Below are 23,136 nucleotides of genomic sequence, written 5' to 3'. Positions count from 1 at the left end.
TACCGACTCTGTAAAATGTGTTGCCTTTAAAGCGTAACTTTGTATACGTATCTCCTTTGAAAGCTTGTCTACTTTTATCAACTCTTAATTATTCCCTTTAATAATAGAAAGTCTTTAGTACCTTATCTCGTGTCGCATTTTTCTTAAATTGCCATCTGTCAATTGATAATTAATATGCACGCTTTGACAGTAGATAGCTACCTTGAAACTCATTTAGAAAATAACAAAATATTACGCACGAACAGTCTCCAGTGAATTCAACAGGTTTTCATATGCGCTGTAATCCCGTCGTACCGAATAATTATCATTTAAAACGCCTCCTCTCTGCCAGCGATAAAAAGGAACGTTACACTCTAATAGAAACGTATCGCGAGTCGAAGTTTAATTATGTTCGAGCGCTTGTTTAGTAGCAGTAATTACCGAACGAGGAATTGTTTATTTCGATTCGCGGGTAAGAAAGGAAGACAGAAACGGAATTGCAACAAAACGACGAACGACTTTACGATCGTATCCATTTCGCGAACCAAGGGAGCACGTTACAGCCGGGTAACAATGCGACGATTTATCGAGCTATTGCCGCGATGAGCAAGATAATGAGGAAAATGTCAAACGACCCGTTCCAGGAAGTAATCTAAATATTTGCCAACAAGAATCTGCCGAATGAAATTCATCCTGGCAATTCAGAGAACTATAAATAAAGTTCTAACATTACTTAATGCCCCTTTAAGCAGTCTATCACGTACTCACAATTGGAAATCAAGTGAGTGGCGGTCTCGGCTGTTGTAAAAGTGCATTTCGTGCAATGAAGAATATAATACAGTGTATGATCGTTTCACTGACACTCGAGAAACGGGTGAAAATTCTTCTTAATCGCTGCGTGTCGCATTTTCATTGAGACTCGAATAAAATTTCTTGCTCGCGGACGTGTTCTACGTCAGCTGATTCAAATAATATCAAATTGAATGCAGTACTGAATAATTTTTTCTCTGGCCTTGATAATTTATAATGGAAGAATATTATACGATGAACAAGTTATGTTTGTCAAATGAATTGTGTATTCGATGATAAGAGACGAACGTGGAGCAGAAATGTTTCAGCTTTTCAGATGAACCGATACCATTAGCTCGAGCAAATTTATTATCCACAACAAATTAGATCAACGGCAACCGTGACACAGAGAAAGGAACTCTAGCCATTCCGAAGGACAATCCAGTTTCGATACACGGTGAAACGTTTGAAACGAGTCGACGAGGGTTCGCGTTTAACTTCGACAGACAGAGCGTGCTATCAAACGATACGTTAGATAGTTAGCCCTGCAATTAAACGACGACAACCGCGGCTGATTAGCGTCATTTTATCACGAGGACACGTTTCCATCGATGTCGTTTGTTCAGCCAAGCTCGCTGCGCTGTGTTCACTCGTTCAATTTCCTTCCTCGAAGCTGCTTTTCTTTCCTGAATGTAATTCCACCGTTGATATAATGTGTTTTCAATGGAGACGATTTTTAACGGTGCTTGGTTTGCTTTAAGAATGAGAGAAAAATCATTCGAGACCCCTCTCGGCGATTTTACTATCGTCATTGACAATGAATTACGACAATGGAAATACCTAAGTGTTTTCCTGCGTGTTAAGTGAAGATTTCCTTTCTGACAGATTGTTACAGCTGCAATCTGATCTCAGCCTCTAATTCTTCTGTTATTTACTACGTCGGATCGCGGTGATCAGGATGATGGTGTATGTCAAATTGACATTGTTATTGATGAACAGTAGATAATTAAATTCCAGTGTTTTTCATGCCTAGAAAATTTGTTTCTGTACAACTCTTCAATTTTAAAGTTATTGTACAGTCGTATGAACATTTCGTGTACCGAATGATCTGATTTCATCTTGATTGTTGATGACTATATTTGTGATTTAAATTATTACTTAAATTGGCATGCTCTATATCTATGCTGCTATATTTATTGCTGTGCGCATAGTGACTGAACAAACAGTTATATAGATTGTCGATATAAGAATGTTATTTAGTTTCATCAGAAATGGCCATTTTCCGTTTCCGTGGAACGCCGCGTATTTTGCTAAAAATTATTTATGACCGAACACGATTCATCTGTTTCAGAAATTGACAATACACGAGATACTATCGATAAACGACCGAGTTTTTCCCATTACCCGTTTCCTGGCCGTCTCGCTGAGTAAACAGCGAACCGATTAATCAAACAAAAATTAACGACGGGCAATAATACGGCAACGCAGGGCGCACTTAACTAAAATCCCGTTTTTATTTCCATTATGCAAATCCCAGTAATCTAACATGCCGTCGGCTATTTATTTAGAGACATATTTTATCGATTCGGCCGTCCAGAATTTATAGCTATTTGCGTCACTAATACGTAACAGGCTTATTGCTCAAATCGTTATTTGAACAATGCTGATACACAAACCGGTGAATTATTATTCGATTAAATCCTCATCCATAAATTATTCCGCCGATATAATTCCCTCTGTTCCTAACATCGACGATGCGATGCGAAGAAACATAAAAATTCTCAACCATCGATACAGATTTTTCACACGAATCCCCTTGACGCGATCGATACCTTCGAAATTGAAACTGTCTTCCAAAATTTAACGAACACATAAGTAAAATTTCGCTACGTGAATCGCTAACAAACGATCAGCCACTTATAAGACGCTGGTAGAACCGCCGCGTTTCCCACGTTAAACGCGGTCGACGACGCGTACCCCTTGCAACGTACCACCCGGTATACACGAGAACCGGTCGTATGTCGTACGTACACGAGCGATCCTCCATTCTCCAGAAACGGAAAGGGGCTCCCGCGTTCAATGCTGCGCCCCTGGCTCCCCCCTACGGGCCCCTTTCCAATGCAACCGCGCGCGCGTCGCTAAAAGTGCATCGGACGGGTTTCTTGCACTGTCCGTTGCAAACGCGCTTTTAGCTCGGCACGTCTGGCCGCTCTGCGTGTCTCTCGCAGCGCAGCACACGCACGCACGCGAAGCGAGAACACTTTGTTTCGACAAAGAGACAGTGGCCGTCGCACGCGCGCGTTCGCGCCCGACGAGGAGACGCGGTTATCTCGGCCAGACCTTTTTGCACGTCGTCGTGCCGATATATCGATCCGTAAAAGAGGGACGAAGGCGCGTTCCGCGTTTTCCTCTTTATTTTTTTTTCTTTTTTTTTTTTGCTTTCTTTCCCTCCCCTTTTTACAGCTGCCTGGGATTTTCGCGCAATAACGCCGCGTACGCGTTACGCGATATTACTTGCGCGCGCGTAATATTGACCCATGCTCCATTTCTGCGTAGAGGGACGCGCTTCGACAGCGGAGCTGTTGAACGAGACCGATTTTCGAATCGGACGCGCGTTCGACGGTGGCTGATGGAGAATGGCGGTTAATGAAATTGCTTTAGCCCTGCGTGAGCTACGAACCGACGCATAGGTTCGCGAGTTTTTCTCGCTATTGGACGAACCTGTGTACCTGATTGCTTTACCGCGTATTAGGCATGCGATTTATGTGTGCAGCAAAAGGCGTTGCAATAATTGTATGCATCACGGACTCGTACGGATGTTCTCCATGTCGGTTGTTGCTATTGCGCCTGGATGTAACAATGTATGCAGTAGCAACAAATCGTTCTTTTATGGTTCATAAATGTTGAGGCTGTTCTTCTTTGCGTTTCATTTATAAAAAATTCCAGACGTGATCGATCTTCTGTACTGTGCATGAAAAGCGACGTATTACTTAGCGTAGCAGGTGCTTTATTGGAATAGGGAAGCAGCACTCTAAGTATTAATAATTGAAGATGTGGATGTGAAGGATGGTTATCGTCTATGGTAAAAGAATGTTACTAAGAGTGATCGAAACTTCTCTGTACATTGAATCTTGGTGGCTACAAGAAGTGACGGTATCGCATATGATTTTGAAAGAAAAATTTGCTGAAAACATTCTTAAGCGACTTTAGCCATATGTGTCTAATTACTGATTTGCGAATGTGTTTACACTTATAGCCACTTAACGTGTGCAAAAAATGCAGAACGTGAATGCACTACCAAATACATTTGTTGCATCACTTTAAATACACATTAGGAAGACGTGTGATTTCTGTTTTAGGCATACACAACTTGCTACCCTGGTTAAAATAAATTGGATACAAATTATACTATCACTATATCATAAATCGATATACACATTCGTACAAATAATAAATTGTACGAAACAAGCGTGAAGATATCAAGCGTTCCAAGACAGAAGTGATCGATCAATCGAGATTTTAAACTAATTACATTTTTTCTTCCTGATGCGATTCGCCAGGTACGTGCCATCTGTTTAGATAATTACAAGTAACGATTATAATAATACGTTCGTACTCTGTAATTACTCAATTACCAAGGTGCAAAGTACAGTAAATAGAAACCGGTTAAACGTCATTAAAATTAATGAGCTAATCCGAGCAGTTAAAGAACGAAGTTGCACTTAATTTCGTGAAAAAGATTCACTCGCCATGCACACCCCGTAACCGCATTAAATCAAACGCGAGGGAAACACTCGCCCTTCTAACGGAGTCGAGCAAACGTCAGCGTAACCATCAATTTATAATTACGCGGGAATGAAATTACAAAAACCCCACAGAAATCAGCGAGGAGGGTAAAGAAATGCACGATTTGAATAATCAGGGACGCGCCAACGGGCCAGGCACTCGTGTCATAAATACCGCGGCTCGTGCTTGCTTCACACTGACCTGCCAGCCGTTTCAATACGAAGGGGCTTGATTAATGAAAATACATTCGCGGTCCAACTTTCATCCGGCACTGGCTTTATTCACCGAAATGCACGCGCTGGGACGACGATGACGACGACGACGACGACGACGACGACGACGACGGGCGCAGCGACGGTCTAACGCGCCGTACGCCGTTAATTACCGCAGCGACGACGACGCGACGCATCGCGGGATATCTGAATCGCAAATTGAAAAGCTCTGTTAACGCGAACGCGCTATATATTTAGCCTTCCCTGTCTTTCTAATCGGCCACGCGTCTGTACACTGCGGCGATTGTGACCGTTTCGCTCTCCCGCTATTCGCAATGCAATTGGACTGTGGAATTTAGTGCAATCTGCGTTCCGTTAGACGCGCGCGCGCGCGAGCGAGCGAGCGAGCGCGTTCTGCGTGCGCACAGCTTAATCCCCCGTAACCAGAATTTTATTTATTTCCGGCGAGAAAAACATGGTTCAACCAGACGAGTTTGTTTTGCTCAGATTTATCTTCCAATTAAATTTAACGAAACGTTGCTTGGAAATTTACGGTAATTTAAGGAAACTCATAGAAGTGTTAAAAGGATTATTAAAACATTAAGCGAGGTAATAGTATAAATGCTATTCCATCATCAGCTGCTACGAAATATGGTGCGAATCAGCGTTGCGTTAAAGCAACCATATTATTTGCAAATACTTTTCAGCCAATTTATGTTATTGAATTAAATTGACTGGAAACGAAAATGTAGAAATGAAATGTTATCGTAACACGACGTTAATCATGAATGGATGAACAACATTTTCTTTTTTCTAGCTTATTTTATCGCACAAATTTATAATATTGACTAATTGTTCCTGTTACGAATAACACTTTCGATCATCGATAGACACCGCACTAGCAGTTCAGTTTCTCAGAAGAATTTTGCTACGTATTTGCAAAAGGTCAGCAACCCCAACCCATGCGTCTATAATCGATACGCGATAATAATTTATAAAGTATGCGACTGTCGAGTTGTATTCGAAGAAACTGTCGACGAATTGTCCCTAATTGTCGAGTCGACGGAAGGAAATGTCGAAATGTTCCTCGAACGCGAGGGAACGAGAATACCAACTACGAACGTTTGAAACGCGACGGACAGGCGATCCTTGCGCCGCAACGTTCTTCCCGCTTTGCCCGTAAAAGCGTCGTTTTTCCAATGTAACGTGCGCCGGTCGTTGCACCGGACATTGCGTAACGTTCACGGACGATCCGCTGCGAGCAATTTCGAGCAATCACACGATCCGTCGGTAATCTGTTGGGATCCGGTGCTCGAAATCGCCACGATTTGTCAATCTGCATACACGCCTGCTTTCACGAGGCGAATCACATGCTCCGAAACGATCCGCGACGGTTATGAAATTGTACGACTGGACAAGAAACTCTCTGATTTTTTACCCTCTCCTTTCTATTCCCGTCTGACAATGCCGCGGAGCACGGTTTTGAGGTTATGAAATGGAACGGACCTCGTGGCTGCTTGTCACCGACTCGCTTCAAATTCCCTCTTTCACCGACGGTACACTCGCATCACTAACCTGGCAGTCTTTATATAACGCGTTAAACCTGCTTTTCCATAAACGCAACGCCCAACGAGTCTCGCGGCCCGATAGTTACCCCGCTTAACCCGCGCGATACGTGCACTATCAATTAAAAAGATAAACCGTAATCCGGGGGCGAACGAAAAAAGTATGGCGCGTTACACGGTATTCCGTTTGGTGGTGAAGCCTGGCTGTGTGTACGCGCGTGTACACGTTATCCCTTTCACGGGCTTTCGCGTTCCTCTAGCCGCGTACAGAAATTAAACGTGGCTAATGACGAGCCTCGTTTAAACGCAACGCTCGATGATGGACGCGTATCGCGTGGCAAATAATTTCGCGAGAACTCGATCGGGTGTCTGGAGAAAAACGTGTCCAAGCTGTAATACACGAGCGCGCGTAGCTGTTCACAGGTTCTTTGCTGAGGGAAGCGCACGTTCGAAAGAAACGTCTGTGTGTACAAATGGTATATCCTTTACTTTCGGGATCAAAAGCGTGAAGCGAAAAGCAGCATTGTTTCGGAGGGACGGTAGCACGCGGCTGATGCACGTATACGCGAGCATGACTCGTGTGCGTGTGGAAAAAGGTACGTAGATACAAGTCGACGACCAGAAGCAGTACAGTCAGAAGAGAAAACCAATAGCGAGGCTAGAACTGTCTGTCTTTCTCTCTGTCTCTCTCTCTCGCGCTCTCTTTCAGGCTCCCTCGCATACACGCACACAGAGGCACACATATATAGCCATTCATTCTCCACGTATCTCGCTCTGTAACTCTCCGTCTCTCCTTCTTTCGTTAATATCCGGCGGTAGGGGGGAAAACGAGAACCGATCGTTCGATTCGCCAGCACCAGTTTCCTATCCTCCTCGCTGGTTCGCTTCTACACGTTATCCCGTGCCCGTTTAAATTACGCAGAGGACGAGGCGTGTATACAACAGCCGCAGCGAGCAGAAAAGTACAACGCGAAGATACACGCGCGAGCGACGAAAACACTGCTTCACTGCCACCGTGCCGACGATAAGATAGCAAGAGAGAGAGAGAGAGAGAGAGCGCACCATTATTTTCGTGTCTACGTAACACACGTTGTCCGCGGGCACCGCGAAGGGCAAACGGTTTAAGCAGCGTGTTAACGCTCGCCGCTCCGTTCGCTCGCGAGAGAACCTCTACGATCGACGACGACGTCTCTTTCGAGCACGTACCGACATCGACGCGTCGTCACACCACGCTGCGAACCGTCTCTCCCTCCCGGCGGCACCGTTTGCTTTTTTATTTTTTTCTTTTTTTTTTTTTTCCAGCCGTGCACACCTCGCGTACGATTCCGGCGCGACACAGTAACGGATACGAGACGACAGCCCCCCGTATATTCACCAAACACTCGCAGGGGCAACGTCTGGCACGTAAATCTCGCGTTTAATCGCGTAGAAACGAGCCGATGGTAACGCCGGCGCGGCGTGTACGCTATGGTGGCGCACGGTAGCTCGCCTCCTCGTTGCCGAGGCGTCTCGAAAGGGACGAGGTTCGCATTTTAATGGGGCGCGGCCGTATGAGAATAATTCTTAATTACCTAAATGCACTCCTTAATCATGGGGGATGGGTCCGCTTCGCCTCACCGTGACGCACACTACACTTGATGCTCGGAAACGGGGGAAAGGAAGAAAAACACTACACTCTACGCGACACTGGAAAACTGCACCACCTCGGCGGAACGCGAACGAGTCTGCCTCGTTCTCTCTCACGTCCGGTCTCGCTTTATTCCGTCGATGCGCGGCGCTGTGCGCGCCGCTGCTGCGTGTTCGCCGTGCGACACTGGCGACACCTCGCGGCCACCACCGCGATCGCCGCGTAACACCCGCCACGCCATTGGCTGGCCAATCACGCGCGAGCTTCGACGTTAACCTTTGCTGCGCGCGGCAAATTCGAGCGTTCGTTCCTCGTCCCGGCTGTCCGCGGCACGCGATCCCACGAAATTATGATAGATTACGACTACGGCGAATAGTGTTAAATCACCACGATGGAATTCACGGTTGGATGTATTCGTTTGCATTTGGGATAATTGAATTGACCCATATCGCTGGTCAGATTGATGAGCTCGACTGCGTGGCTTCCCATCGCGTGATTTAAATAATGGAACGAAGACTCGGAAGGATTGTAAGATATAAAAATTGCTACGCTTCGAGGAACTTTTGTTTTCTAAAGGAGTGTCGAGCAAATTTCAGTAACAGTATCGTTCGTTTGTTATATATCAACGTCATTTTTTTTCTATGGAAGGAAAAACTTGTGATTACCTCAGAAGTTATAGCAAGGAACGTTGTGGTTCGCCTCAGCCATAATTCTGCTAAACTGAGAACAGCAATTAGTAGCAATTAAACTGCCATCTACTGGCCACTGTTTACGCTACCAAGTTGCATGAAAAATGACATGCTCCATCTTTTACGATCCCCTGTCGATTTAACATAATGTAACGTATCCAAATAAACAGTTAAACATACGAATAATCGATTCAACTTCGTTTGCAGAGCTTTGCAAACACCCGTACGACGATATTATAATTACACCTCAATTATTGTGTTAATTTCTCTGCGTAACTTCCACGAGCATAAGTTGTATGGGACGCGGATAATAAATAGGGGGAATTAAAGAAATTACACAGTTCTAAAATGAAAAGTCATTAACTGTACGATTATTAAATGTACACCTTTTCGCGGAAGTTAGCGACGTCTGTAATAATCGAGGCGATACAATGCCTGTAATAATCATCGTAAATCACATCTGCGACGATCACCGTGGAAACTCGTTTCACTAAATTATTAGGTGCCACTAATCACACGCTACTGACTGATTTCCGATGGAAACGATGGAGTGGTCCTTGTATTCTACTTGAAATATCATTCTGCTCGACATTCAACTTTTCTTCGTTCAACAAAAGTGAATGCTCGCCGAATCAGTGTTGATAATGAAAGGTGGAGCACGTGGTCGTCCCGGAAGACGAACAGCCCAAGATGAATGAGAAATCCTGACCTCGTACATACGTCTGGACCAACCGTGACGTCGTGTTTTATGTTCTCCTCTTCTTTTTTTGTTTCGAACTCGTCAGAGAGCTGAAAGTTTGTAGCGTACGGGTAGTCGAATTAGCTATTTTTAAACTTGATTGCCAAATCAATTTGAGTGCTTCGGACTGTACTCAGTTATTAAGTGACAATTCTCGGGAAATAGTTACTGCGTACGCGTTTGCGTGTCTACGGTTAGAAACTGAATAAGGAAACAGCATTCTTAGATATACAATAGTTGTATAACTCCTCATTCAAATCACCATCGCTAACACAGCTATGCACCTGACACAAACTACCAAAGCAGCCTTTTACAAACCTTAACTTTTCAAATTTCAATGAAACATCTCATCAGCGTATCTTTTCAAACCCCCAAACATCCCCCAAAAAGGTTCAACGAGGAACCCAGCGTATAATTTCGTTAAGAGTTCCATTGTGGACTTAAAGAATAATCCCTTTACGGGATCAAGCATCGAGTTCCCATTGTATCCGCTTCTGCTCGCGGTACAAAGCAGCGCGTTTTCCGCGAGCAAGCGCAACGTCAATGAAAATTAACCGCTCTGCCAAACAATTCCCCCGCGATTCGCAATGCGCGTGTCACGCGTCGCAAGTCGTCCGCGAAGTTGCGCGTCCCGTTTTACCGATTAAGGGCGATCCACCCTCTGTCCCGTCTCTGGGAACGATCGTTTGCGCGTCAGGTTTGCGGAATATAATGGCTACGACCACTGGCGACAAACCGATAAGCTGTCGTGCAATAACAACGCGCGATGGCTGCCGTGGGCAGAAGAGCCACCCTTATCCGCGCGATGGTTCCGTTTCGAGGGATGGTGGAGCAATCGTTCCTGGTAAACACTCTCCACGATTTGTCCAGCGAATTTTCTTTTCCTCCTCGCTCGGATCGGTTTTTCTCGAACGCGTCGACTGCTCGTGGATCGTAGTGGTAAACTGCCGGCGAACGGATAAAATAATAAGTCCGATTACGAAACCGAGCGCTGTTATTGCTGTCGTTGAAGTGGTTCCAGGGAAGAGGACCCAGTGTCCTTCTGTATCTTTCTCTCTTCTAAAATCAATGAAATTCGTAGAACTGCCACTTCGTTTTGTGATCCACGACTTGGTTCGTATCGAAGTGCACGCCTGAAGTGTCTCTCCACTGATCTGAACGGAGAAACGGAATTACAGTGAGACGAAGAGGAATCACCGTTCAACCGCGACACGCAGTTTGTATAATCTATTACGACTACACTTTTTTTCTTTATCCCCGCAGCTTAATGACAAACAAGCCCAGCAACAGTGCCAGCAACAGCCACCGGCTGTTCCACGGAACATTTACTTAACCGCCATAGTTCCTCGCGTTCGTTCGGCTTGAACAGAGGGGGCTCAAGGGGGTGGACGAGTACGGGGCTTAAAGCGGCAGTATATTCGTCGTCGCGGGGAAAAGTACTTCCTAATGAGCTCGCTCTTTTGCAGTCGAAGCATGGAAAGCGGTGGCAGCGGCGGTGGCGGCGACGGTGGTTGCCCGTCAGTTCACGAGCGCGGTTCCATTGGCCATTGCAAACTGAATTTCCGATAATTGCTTTCCGCGCCGCCTAAAATGATAATTAAATTCCTGGCCGCGCTATTACCCATGGCAAGCCATTGTCGTCGTAATGGCCTTTCACGAGGCGACCTAAGGGAGGCCGGCTGGCTACATTTAAGGATGTTCTACAAACAACGTCTGGTGGACACCCTCTGTTGGTATCGAGCGAAACGGCCCGCCGACTGACGGTCCCGGTACGCGCGAAGTAACGTTTAATTGATCGCGTATTCACCCGCTCGCGTATCGCCCGCCATACTCGAACAGCCTAACCGCGGCCGTTTGTAGTTAACTGTTGAGCCGTGCGTTGGGAATTGTGGCCCGCGCGAGTACTTTGCACGGGCTATTCGTGACAGTTTCTGTTTAACTCGCTGGAAAGAGTACAGCGGACATTTCACCGTGCAGTGGCGGTAGAAAACAGCGCCACGTGTATGTAATACGATCTTTGGTTTTTAATTGTTTCGCAAAATTTAGTGGACACCACCTTTGTTCCTATCCCTTCGACGAGTTGCACAATGTAATGGTAACATTCGATTGCGCACAACAATGGTAATTTTTGTCGTTCGCGAAGAAAATAGAAAATTTCATTGAACGATCCACGAGACCGATAGGCAGCTATTTAGACGATCGTGGTCAATGAAAAAGTTTTACACGCTTTCATTTATTTTCGTTCCATACATTGTACGGAATTGTATTCACTCTGTTAAAAAGTGGAGTACCGCATTGTGCGAAAGGGTCCCACAATGAATGACCTCTATTTCTTCGCAACGCCTCCGCGTAACACGAAGATATAATTGACTACACGCATTCGCCATTTAATAGCTCGAATAAAATCCAGCGAATTTAATGCGTGGAAGAGGGTTCTGCGAGCGACGAGAATAAAGAAAATGCTTCGGATAATACGACACGATTTTTCAATGAAATTCGCGAGAACGGATGGCAGAAATTAGCTTGGCGATGGAGGTTTGAGTAGATTGAAAAATAACGGGAATAACCATCGTAAAAATGATACGAATTTAGGCGAATAAAAATGAAATGGCACGATAAATCTGAACGAGGCGCGAGTCGTATTTTCGTAACTTGTCTGGCCATGATCTTTTCTCGCGGCTGGATCTACTTATACGATCGTCGTGCAGTCACGGAACTCCATATAGTATGCAATCGAGTGGAGCGTTTCGTACGTGCGAAAGTAACCATAAATTTGTGTCTTCCTTTGAAACAAATGAATTCGTTTGTACGAATGATGTACGTTCGTATACATAACATTCAATGCGATAGAAATTTTAATTATCCTTCAGGATGTAAGATAACAAGGACTAACGATAATCTGTTAAGCGTTGAGAGCAATTAATGCAAAATAATTGGCAATAAAAAAATGTCCGTTCAACAATAATTCACGAACGCTTCTTTATCTTCCTCGTTTAAGCGGAAGATGAGCTCGTTAGGAAGTACTTCTGCCAATGAGTACATATATACACTGCGTGTACTTCAAGTCTTTCATAGTAAGAAGAAGACGTAGTAACGTAATGATATGTTAATGGTCGACGATGAAGAATGCTATAAAACGACCTGGAATAAAAATTCCATAACGATTTACTTAGACGTATCGATCGATAATTACGTTTGACGTCTGTACGTGATATCATCGACGATATTAGTATTCCGTTAACGACGAAGATCACCACTATTAAAAACACCAGTTTACATCGCAGAGATTCGAAATATTTGAATTTCGATGGATTTCGAACAACTTTAATCCCAATCGTTCAAGATCGAAGTATCGTGAGCGCACAAAACGATTCGCATTCTCCTCCAACATCGAAACGAGAAACATCCCTCGGAGGAACAACCACGCGGGACATTTAAAAGCTTAAGGGTTAGACTCGTGGAGAATTTGAATTCTATTCGATCTCGCGTTCTGAAAAATTACGGACAGCCGTGTCTTCGTCGCGTCGAACGACGCCTCGTTCGAATCGAGGCGTCAGGACACAGGGGTGGCTGTGGCAGGGTGGCTGGGGGGATGGAGCGAACGTATAACATTTTCTGAATGGTTAGGAGCGGACGTGTGTGCCTCGCGACACAATTCCCGGGATGTTCACCATCGCGGGGCCACCGAGAATGCACTGCGGACTATCGCTTCTTATGTATTTTTCAATGGCGCGACAACCGGCGAAGAAACTATCGGCGACACGACAATGTCCTCCGTGATACGGAATCTTTCTGGTATCACTGCGGGGAAATGCCCCGATGAAACGTCGTTTCCCAGCAGTGCCATTTTTTGCGCTGATGTTTTCGTGCCCCCTCTTTTCTCGACTGGACGTTCACCTGTACTAACAAATGTGTCTACAGCAATAAAAGGCAAAATTTTATCGGAACCAGCGACGTGATTTAACGCAAACTGTTAATTGTTTCACTGCTGACAAATGTTAGCTGATATTCAAGAAACGGTAGCGATTAAACGAGCGATGAAGGGCATTAATAATAATCGCTATGATAATTTCATAGTAAAATAATATGGCTTATTAGGTGTAATTGAATTACGCGTAACAGCAATGGATGTTGTGTGTGGTTTAACGTTGATGGTATTATTATTATTAATACGCGCGAGCGACGGTGAGAATAATTTCTATGAAAAGGATATTTTGCCCGGTCGTTCGTTATTCCTCAACAGTTAATGCTGAAATTACGGCCTAGTTTCCATAGATCAACTTTAAACCTCGGCTAACTCCGACCGCGCGGTGGCATGCTGAAAGAATGCTAATCCAGGGGTTTAAACCTGATTCGAGTCCTGACAGCGTACTGCGCGGAATTATTGTCTACCTATTTCATCTTCCTTCATTTCTTTCCAGTACCACAGAGCCCTGGATAAAAGCTCGGGATTTTCCATGGTCAAGGGAAATGAAATTACGAGGTGTTCAAAAACTAGAAACAATTAAGGGCCACTAATATTATAACAGTTATTGTGTACATAGAGATAAGTAGATTAGAGTTGGTAGATTAAGAAAAATGTAATGAATTTCGTAAAAATTGTACGTTCGCGTTATTCGCGTGATGCTTTGCGACGCTTTCAACGACACGACTAGAATTCCACGGAAACAGAAAGCGGATTTATATTGTAAAATACTGGTTTTTGCCACAAATCGTTCATCTTCCCACCGATTGCGCAACAGCCCACCGCGGATCACTGTGCCTCTATAAATAAAGCGTGCACAAACAAACGGAACGATACGAACTGTACAAGAACTTGCAAATCGTCCTCATTACGCAAGCGCATTACGAAACCGCGAATTGCGTCCGTAACAAAGTTCAATCCCCGTTCCAACTCCGGGTTTCAATTTGCACACAGAAGACATAAAGCTGCCTGGGTCTGAACTTAAAACACCCTGCCGCGCGGCAGGCCACGAAGCTCCTTTGTCGCCGTCGAGAAAGAATCCGGAACGAAAGGGTGAACAACCCTCGAGGCATCGCGCGAGCCGCCCCTCTTCCAAGCCTGCCCCAACGATCACCGCGAAGCCAAGAAGATCTCGCGCCTACGCATCGAATCCCAAAGTCAGCCTCTCTCCGCTCGACCAGTAATTCTACGCTTCAACGTTCGAGCTGACCACCTCGTCGAGAGCCAGAGCGAAACAGACAACTAATGGCGTCACGCGACTTGACCGTAAGAAGAGGACCAGCGACAGAGAGAGAGAGAGAAGAGAACGGGGTTGAGAAGCCAGAAATGGGGCTGGGTGACCTCATCACCCTCCTCTCCCCTCGCAGTTTCCCTCTTCCGAACGCAGACGTCTCCTCTCCCATCCCTCGTGTTCTCTCATTGAAAGCAGCCCACGAGGGCTCGGTCGTGCACGCAGGGACCGCGTCGCGACGTCTAGCGAAGCTACCCCCTCGTCGCTCCTCGTGGTCGAACCTCTCTCCGTTTCACCCTCTCTTTCTGTCTCGCGACGTCTAGGCGGAATCCGCTGGAGAGGACGATCAGCCGGGACGGAAATGAGGCGGCGTCTGCGGCCGCGGTGAGATTTCGAAACGAAAGAGGACGGGGTTCGAGCCAGTCGGCAGTCCTCCGGCTCGATACGGGGGATAACGGCTGGTCGGCTGGTCGATAGGGGGTTAAGTAAGGGTTATTGGCGCCGCGGTAATCGGAACGATATCGAGAGCCAGCGAAACGGCAAGAATTACGTGTGAACGAGTGGTTGTACGAGTTCTTTTAATGCGTACGTAGAAGAGGTAGTGTTCAAGGATTGTCTTAAATCGCGAGTTGGCTTAAAATTGGGGACGGTTATTGTGTGAGGTTTGGTCTGAGGTTTGTGTAATTAGGTGTAGACTGATCCTGCTTTAAAATTAGAAACTCAGAATCATCTTCGATCGCTGGCAAAAATAGTTGCCGAATATATAGTAAGTGGAATTCTATTCAGGCTCGCTAAATGCTTTTTCCTTTAATTACACGGGGTTAGAGAAATAGAAGAGGAACGCGGACAATTACTCGAGTCGCTGTTACAAAAAAAGCGAATCGTCCCCGCGAGATAAACTTCGTTCACAATTACCAGCGGACAAAAAATCCACTATTCAACAACGAAAAGGCAGGAGGGGAGAATGAGACAGCCCTCGTTATTGCACCCCGCCGAAACACCTGGCTATAAAAATTCCTCAAGCAAACGTTTTCCTCCCCATTATTCCATCATCCACGGGTCCTCCGGCTCTCTAATTCCTCCACCGGAAACAGCCGTCTCAAAGCGGAGGGAGGATAAAAACGATGGTCACTGTTTTGTTTCAATTCGCTTGACTAATTGTGACCGTTTCGGTATCAGTCGGGACGAGCATACACGCGGGCACATAGACACTCCAGGACATAACAAAAAGAGAGAGAGAGAGAGAGAGAAAGAGAGAGAGAAACGAAGAGACAGAGAGAGCATAGAAAAACTCCACGTAGCCTGGGGCCTGCAAACTCTTTCATCCAGAAGCCATTGTTCTCCAGCGCTTCTTTGCCTTTCCTCTCCTCCTCACCCTTTCTATCCGCCTCGTTCCACCCCCTCGTTTCCTCCTTGTTTCTTTCTTCACACACCCTCTCCCCCACCTTTCCTTTTTCTTCTTCGTCCTCAGCACTGTTTTAAGGCGGCATCCACGGCCTCAGTCCGCCGGCACCTTGACCAACGAGCATGTAGTCACTTGTTTAATCAGGCCTCGTTAGAAACAACCCCGGGGCAACCTCGTCATCTACGCCCGGCGACCTCCTCTCTCCGCCTCTTCGAGCAGATGCTTCTAATGAAATTCTAACGAGCACGGATATCTTCTTCGTTAAGTGGATTATAATTCCCGGCGTTGTTCGCGTCTCCCATGGATCCGCGTGAAAACAGGTGGTTAAGTCTCAGTGACGGCCCCGATAAACGCTGTCGTCGGATGCCGCTGTAAATTTCAATCTGCCGTTGCTCATACGGTTTTTAACGAGCGTCGCGTTTTAATGGACCATGCGTCACTGGAAGAGATGAAGGAAAGAAATGATTGGCTTTGGGCGTAGCTGTGGCGAATCTTCTTGGCTTATCTCATTTCTGGGATCGATTTTTCTGTCAGCGTCTCTAAATTTGATAAACACAATCATTCTTTCAATATTGTGCTTTGCTCGAAATTTAAAAATTGACGTCTTCATCTTGCAAACGAAGCACTGAACGCCTGTTCCTCGTCAATCAAGACATAAAATCAGAAAACGATATTGTTTAACGTTCAAGTAAGACGCAAGAAACTACTTCCAAGTATTGCAAATTTTAATGCACTCGAATCGTCGTCTTGCGACGAGTAATTTGTTCGCTCGAAGCTGTACACGGCAACGCCATTAAAAACAGCCGAAACATCATTCTCTGCAAGTCGCACGCCGGCGAAGTTGAACATCCCTGTCGATAGCCGAAGAGGGAGGAAGGAAAATGGCAATTTTGCATTCTGTCCACGGTGGACTGTTTCATTAACGAAGCCGTTCCTCAAGGACCGTGTGAAGGTTTCCATTTATTCCCGGTCGAGAGGTCTAAGCGGGGAATTTTGACGGTACCCGGGTTTCCCGGTGTGGCAGCTCGGCCACCGACCTATAAATCACGCGATCCCCCCATCCTCCATTATGGTTAATCTCCGCGCGTACGCTCTGTCTCTCCGCGCGTCTGACTTCGGATTTCCATTCCGCGTCCGACGTTTCATCCACTCCATCTCCTGATGATTTTCGAATCAACGTCAAAACGAGATTTATGAATCCGGCCCCGACGACGGTGCGCGTCGAAGATGTGATCGTTGTTTCGACTTTGACGTTCCTCTGTTTTCTATTCCGGTATTTCTACGCGATTTCCTCTGCTTCAATTTCTTTTATTTTCGAATTTATATCCTTTCGCAGTAAATATTCCTATGAATTTTTTTATTTTTCTTCAATTTCTTCTTAAAAATTCCTCTCTAGACATCCATCGTCCAACTACTCCAATTTCTCGCGTGTACCAAAGAATAAACGAAAGGATTAAATTTGCAACTGAACGAGAATATTTTGTAAAAATGACCATGGCACATGGTATTTGTATTCCTAAATTTATCACATTTTCTTCCGCAACTTCTCGTTTTTCAATGCATTCCAACAGCAGCTACCCCAGGTCTCGCGGATCGAAATCAGCAATTAAAGCAGAGTTAACTGTCGTTGTTCCCGCGTGCTGAGGGATGGTAATTAGTATTGACTCGCATCGTCGTGTTTACCCCCGACGGAAGTTCATCCCCGCGTAGAACGCGGAACTTTCGGATGACGAAGACGACGACGGCGACGACTTATTGGGCCCCTGCGTATTTAGTTGCAAATTTTACCAGTTAACCGTGTCTGCAGTTCGGATGCCTCCCGTGCCTTCCTCGTTCCTCGGTCGCCGGATTCCACTCGAACAATGCGTGCTGATTGACTGACACTGTTAATTAACGGCCCCAGACAGGCTAAGATCCAGTTTCGCGCACGGGGAATTGATCGTTACGTTTGTCCGTTGCGACGGTCGCGATTAATTGTTCAGCGAGACGATGCTGTACTCCAGTCAGAAACTTCGCCTCGAGTACTGTGCTTAAGTAATCCGCGTTCCCCTCATTTTGTATTACATCAACGTTTCAACTGATTTTATTTCTAACGTTTTTCGTTTCAACTGTTTTTATTCTCCTTGAGAATCTGGAGAAGGGTTGAAAAAGTACTTCCTACCAACTAGAAGTAGAATAGATACTATTTTCTAGTTAAATGGAATTGATCGCGCTTGGGATTAAATTTTTGAAAAATATCAAGATAATTCAGTAAATTGAACGGAAAAGGTCATATTGATTTAAATTGCAGATTCGACGAGACACTGTTTATCTCTGTCCAAATATCAATCGAATATTAATGGAACCTCGATTAAATGTCAGCTATTCCATCGATAAGTTTTCGACCGCGAGAAACGACAAATTTAACCATCTTCTCGCGAGAAACTAAAACCTGTCGAGTTTCACAATGAGGTCAACCGTGACGCGCGATATCTGTGTGTTTTCACTCGAAATTATTTTCGTCCCGACATCCATCGCAATGGAAGTTTTCAAATTTTAATGCACCTTCGCGAGACGTGCGACGCGATAAATTCCACGGGAACAAGCAACAAACGTTCGGATCGCAACGAGCGTCTAATAAAAAGCTAGATTATAAAAAATGGAATTAAAGTACGATCAGTCCACTCGGACGCGGACAATTTCATCTCTGAATTTTTTTTCCAAACGCAGCCCCAAGTAAATTGAATTAACGCGTCCGAAATGTTAAGCGCGATATTTAAATTCGCGATCGCCCGCAGGAAGCACGGTTGACAGTCCGCGTTTCACTGGAAATCGCAAGGATCCTTCCACTGAAAATAGCTTTGACGCCCCAAACGCGCTTTTAACTGACAGTCTGATTGACGTTACAGAATACGCCGCTATTCATACACGAACCGTTACTTACGTGGATACGTCCGATGAAAATTGCGAAATTACACCGAGAAAAAAGCTCGACTAATCGAAAGCAGCCACGGTTTACGTACAGTGATTTTCGACGCGAAAAAATACCCCCATGAATCATATTTCAGCGAAATATTCAATTGATATCGAAACAGACACGTAATGCATCACATTCAAGTTCTGACGCACATTTTTCCTATTTCGCAAATAACCATTGGAACAGAAATGAAAAAAAAAGCGAGAAAAATATCCTTTTTTCATAGAATAAAAATAAAGTTACTTTACCGTAAATAATATCCGATCACTTGAAAGCATGCGACACGTTTTGCTCGAATAATCGAGGTTCAACCGTATATATACGGAAACCGTCTTCACTATCAGATACTAAATTCCTCCTCCAACCGTATTACACGAAAGAAACAGGGCAATATTTTCACAACCCTCTGCCACCCTCTCCGCTATCGTTTCAAATACCGCATTTCTTCCAGTGGCAACCAGAAGCAAAGCTTTCGAGAAGAAAACCACGTAAAAATTTCCTTCTTTCTATCATCGAATCACCAGTGGAAGCAAAATATTTCATACGCGATGCCGTCCGTTTCAACCAATCGCGAGTCGAAGACGTTCGCCGCGAATAACGGACACAAGCGAAGCAGACGGGAAATAAATAAGAGGAAGCGTTAGAGGGGCGGGATAAAAAACAAAAGATGGAATCGTTTCTCAGCCTTCGTAGTTCCTTCCCGCCTGCTGCGAAACGGGGCCTCATAATCCTTTTAAGACCGACTCCCACGCGGAGAACACCTCCCTTCTCTCCGCGAACGTGTATTTACCTTGAGAGCAGGCGAGCGTGTAAACTCTCGTCGCGAGCAAATAAATCCACCTTCGACGTGGCTCTTTTTTTATTTATACGCGACGATGTTTTGCAACCGTCGTGCACTGGTGTGTCTTCGTCCGTGCGCGGCTACGAGCCAGCGGCTTCCAGGATAACCGGTGGATGCGCGCAGTCGAGGGGAAACTACCCCTCGCATAAACTACCACTCGACGGTCTTACATGTGTTCAACTTCATCTCGAAGCGCGCCAGCCGCCCCTGAACAGGAGTTATTAAATTCGTCGGCGCGAGGAGGATCTCGTCTCGAAAGAACCTGCGAAATGAATGATCTCGAGGATTCCACGGGGCTGACTCGTAACGCGTCTGTTGCTAGTAGAGACACGTGGGGCGCAGAGGAATCGTGGATGAGATCGTCGCTCTCAGAAGGGTAGATAGAGTGATCTTGCTCTATAACACGGTTGATTCGTCTCGTGTTTCGTCGAAACCCTGTTAACATTCTAGTTAATGATAACTAAGGTCTACTAATTTGTTTCGAGAATAATTATGTCCCGATAAAAAACGAGCACACAGTGGATAATTAATCCGGATGAAACGTGTGCAGCGTCGAATGTCGTTGCAGGAAGGACGCGAGGGGGTTCGAAAGGGATGGTAGGAAATCTCTGATAGGAAAAGCTCGAGCCACTCGAGCGTGCTCGGCTCTCTCGAAGAGTTTCGCAGGGAAAGCCTCTTCGAGAGGGACATTAACAAATACTATTCGGTCTCGTTTCGCCCCCGCGTCGATTTAGTATAGGAGAGGCCAATAATCCGAGCGGATCCCCGTACCGCTGTTAACAGGCTCGTTCGTCCGGGAGTATCGGTCGTCACGGGTGGAGATCGAAGGAACCTTCGAAGGTCTGGTTGGTCCGCCTGGATCTCGTTGAGAAGGACGTACGCGAACGAATCCACGGATCTCGTTCCCATTTGAATGTCGGGAAGAGATCGCCAGCGGATGATACGACGTATTCTGAGATACTGTCCGCTACATACGTGGGATGTAATTTATTTTTTTACTTCAGGGGTTGAAGTTGCGAATGGCATAGTGGTATTCAAATAATCTTTTGCCTTGTGACGAGAGTGAAAGATAGTCGCGTGTATTAAAGAAATTAAATTAATTTACGTTTTTTGGGGAGACGGTTTCTTAAATTTCGAGTTTTATATCTGAAGAGCGTGTTCAGAGGATTTTGGTAATAGGATGGCAGTATATTACTCTATCAATTGCAAACCTCATTACCAGCAACTTCAGAAACCATCCTACGCGCCACGTCCACGCCATCAATTCAGCCTGGCCCGAAACTACTCACTAACCTACCGCAAAGTTCCCCCAAAGACCTTCCCACCATAATTTTCACCAGCCATCGTTCTCCACAATTCGCTGACCGTCATAATACGCGTTCAATGGAACGAAAAGAAAACGCAGCTGTTGGACGTTATCATAACCGCTGAGTAGGTACGTCCGTGTTACCACAAATCATTATTACGCGCGTAAAGATCGAATGTCCCTAACAGAGAGGAGTGCTAAACGATCCCCAAACAGCTTAAAAATACAGAGTGTAACCTCGTTTCTTCGCGCGTCGCTCGAACGCCGCACTGTTCCCCAACGATACGACGCGATGGTCGTGGGAACAGATATTTTCCACGGCGCGAGTGTATTCGATTCCATTGTACCGACGTGCTCCTAAGTGGTCGACCTTAATTCCCGGCCTAATCCCTCCGGAAGCAGACAGGAACCAGCCCGCGAATCTTTACGTGGGCGAGCTCGACGAGGAAAATGGAAAATTCGGAAGGTGGCTAGGAAATGAGAATGCCCGCGGCTGCCGGTTAATAACGCCTCGAAGACGATGAGGCGGAAGTTTCGGAAATCGAAAGGGCCCAGGGGCGGAGAATCGAGCTGTGACGGGGGCGGATAGAGGGCGAGGGTGCACAGACGGCTCCGTATTGATTCACGGGGGCGGAATTTCGGCTGATTACACGCGGCATCCCCCTAAAAAATCAACGAAGAGGGAGAGAGGAGAACCACAGAGAGATATGGAGGCCACGAACGAGTTGTATACCGGGCCGTCTCGAGTGCAGACCCTTCGCGCTCCGTCGAGCTCATCTCGTTTCGCGTCGGATAATTTGAATTAAGTTGGAAGAACCAGCTGGCCTGGCTGAATGCGTACGGCTCCCTTTTATCACTGTAACCGCGGCCGCTGCAGATCTCGCGAGAGGATCGCATTGACCGCCCTTTCTTTTTTTCTTCGATGCTGCGAAACAAACGTCTCGCCAGCTCTTGCTGCGTTATATTTATTTAAAATATTTGTATCTATTCGAGCGCTTTGATTAATGTTTTCGAGTGATTCGGAAAGATTGCGAGCAGAGAGCAGTGGTGGATGTTAGAAATAAATCGTTCGTAGACGAAACGCGAGTTAATTTATCGGCATTTCGACAGTTTTAATTCCTAATGCGAGAAAAAATAAATCGCCGTTTCTGAATGATATAAAACGAGACCAGGGTTCCAGGTAGTCCAGGCGCGAGTGAATTTTCGCTACGCTTCCTGGAGGTTTATTTAATTCAAACCGTATCGAATTTTTCCGTAATTCGCGACGATCCGTTCAATAGGTGGAAAATTGAGTTGCGCTGCAGTTCCTCAAACGATAGTTCCTGCCCGATAACAAAACCATTTTCGGCTCTGCTATCGGTGAGAACGTGCGATCAGATTTCCGGGAATTGTCGAATTTTTTCACTTCGCGGAGATTTACGTTTACAGGATTAAAAAAGCGAACAAGCTTTCGCGGGGGCTTGCTTTCACTTAATCGACGCTCGTTTCGTTCGGTCCAGGAAAATGGTGAATTTCGTGGTAGCTCGAGAGAACTTTGAAACCATTCAACGCATTTTCTTGATCTCGCTCGATCTTCGAAAAACGAAGCAACTTTGGAATTTTCTTGGCTCTCTTTAACGCCGTCAAAAACTTTCGACGAGTTCAACGATTTAGAAGTCAAACTACTTCCTTTTTGTAAGAGGGAGGAAGAAAGCCTGGATTTTCTGAGAAATGAAGGAGGTTTTTCGTGAGACTGGAAGTGTACAGAGCAAAAAGAGGGTGGAACCAAAGAGGAATGAAATCGCGGCGGAAGCTTCGTTTCGAAGGAAAATGGTTTTAAATATTCAGAACGTCACGCGTGCGTTAGTGGTAAGAATCCATAAGACGCGTGACGTGGTATCAGATGGCTCACCCCATTGCACTGGTTTACGAGTTGCCAGCCTGCCATCTCTACCCTCAAACGCAATTTTTCTATAACGTTTGGTATCGCAGAAATGAAACGGACAACTTAAGCGAACCTTCATTGGAAATTTATACTTCTGTGGAATTATCGTAACGATACGAAACG

The 23,136-nt window shown here is 45.7% G+C and overlaps 1 protein-coding gene across 4 annotated transcripts in view; it reads right to left on the bottom strand.

The window, feature by feature from the left end:
* Mub (poly(rC)-binding protein mub) overlaps positions 1–23,136 on the bottom strand; it is a 123,174-nt gene that overhangs the window by 48,428 nt on the left and 51,610 nt on the right. Inside the window, exon 1 of one of the 4 annotated variants that reach the window (XM_076902272.1) lies at positions 7,903–8,099. The exons of 1 other annotated variant lie outside the window; for it this stretch is intronic. The gene's annotated coding sequence lies outside the window, so the exon portion shown is untranslated. Of the gene's footprint in view, positions 1–7,902; positions 8,100–23,136 lie in introns of those variants that run through there. 2 more of the 4 variants (XM_076902275.1, XM_076902274.1) reach the window with 2 other exon arrangements.

The sequence above is a fragment of the Xylocopa sonorina genome, chromosome 10 (assembly GCF_050948175.1).
Source record: "Xylocopa sonorina isolate GNS202 chromosome 10, iyXylSono1_principal, whole genome shotgun sequence".
In the NCBI taxonomy this organism is placed as follows: Eukaryota; Metazoa; Arthropoda; class Insecta; order Hymenoptera; family Apidae; genus Xylocopa; species Xylocopa sonorina.
Note: the sequence above shows the minus strand (reverse complement) of the source record. Positions and strands in the feature narration are given on the sequence as shown.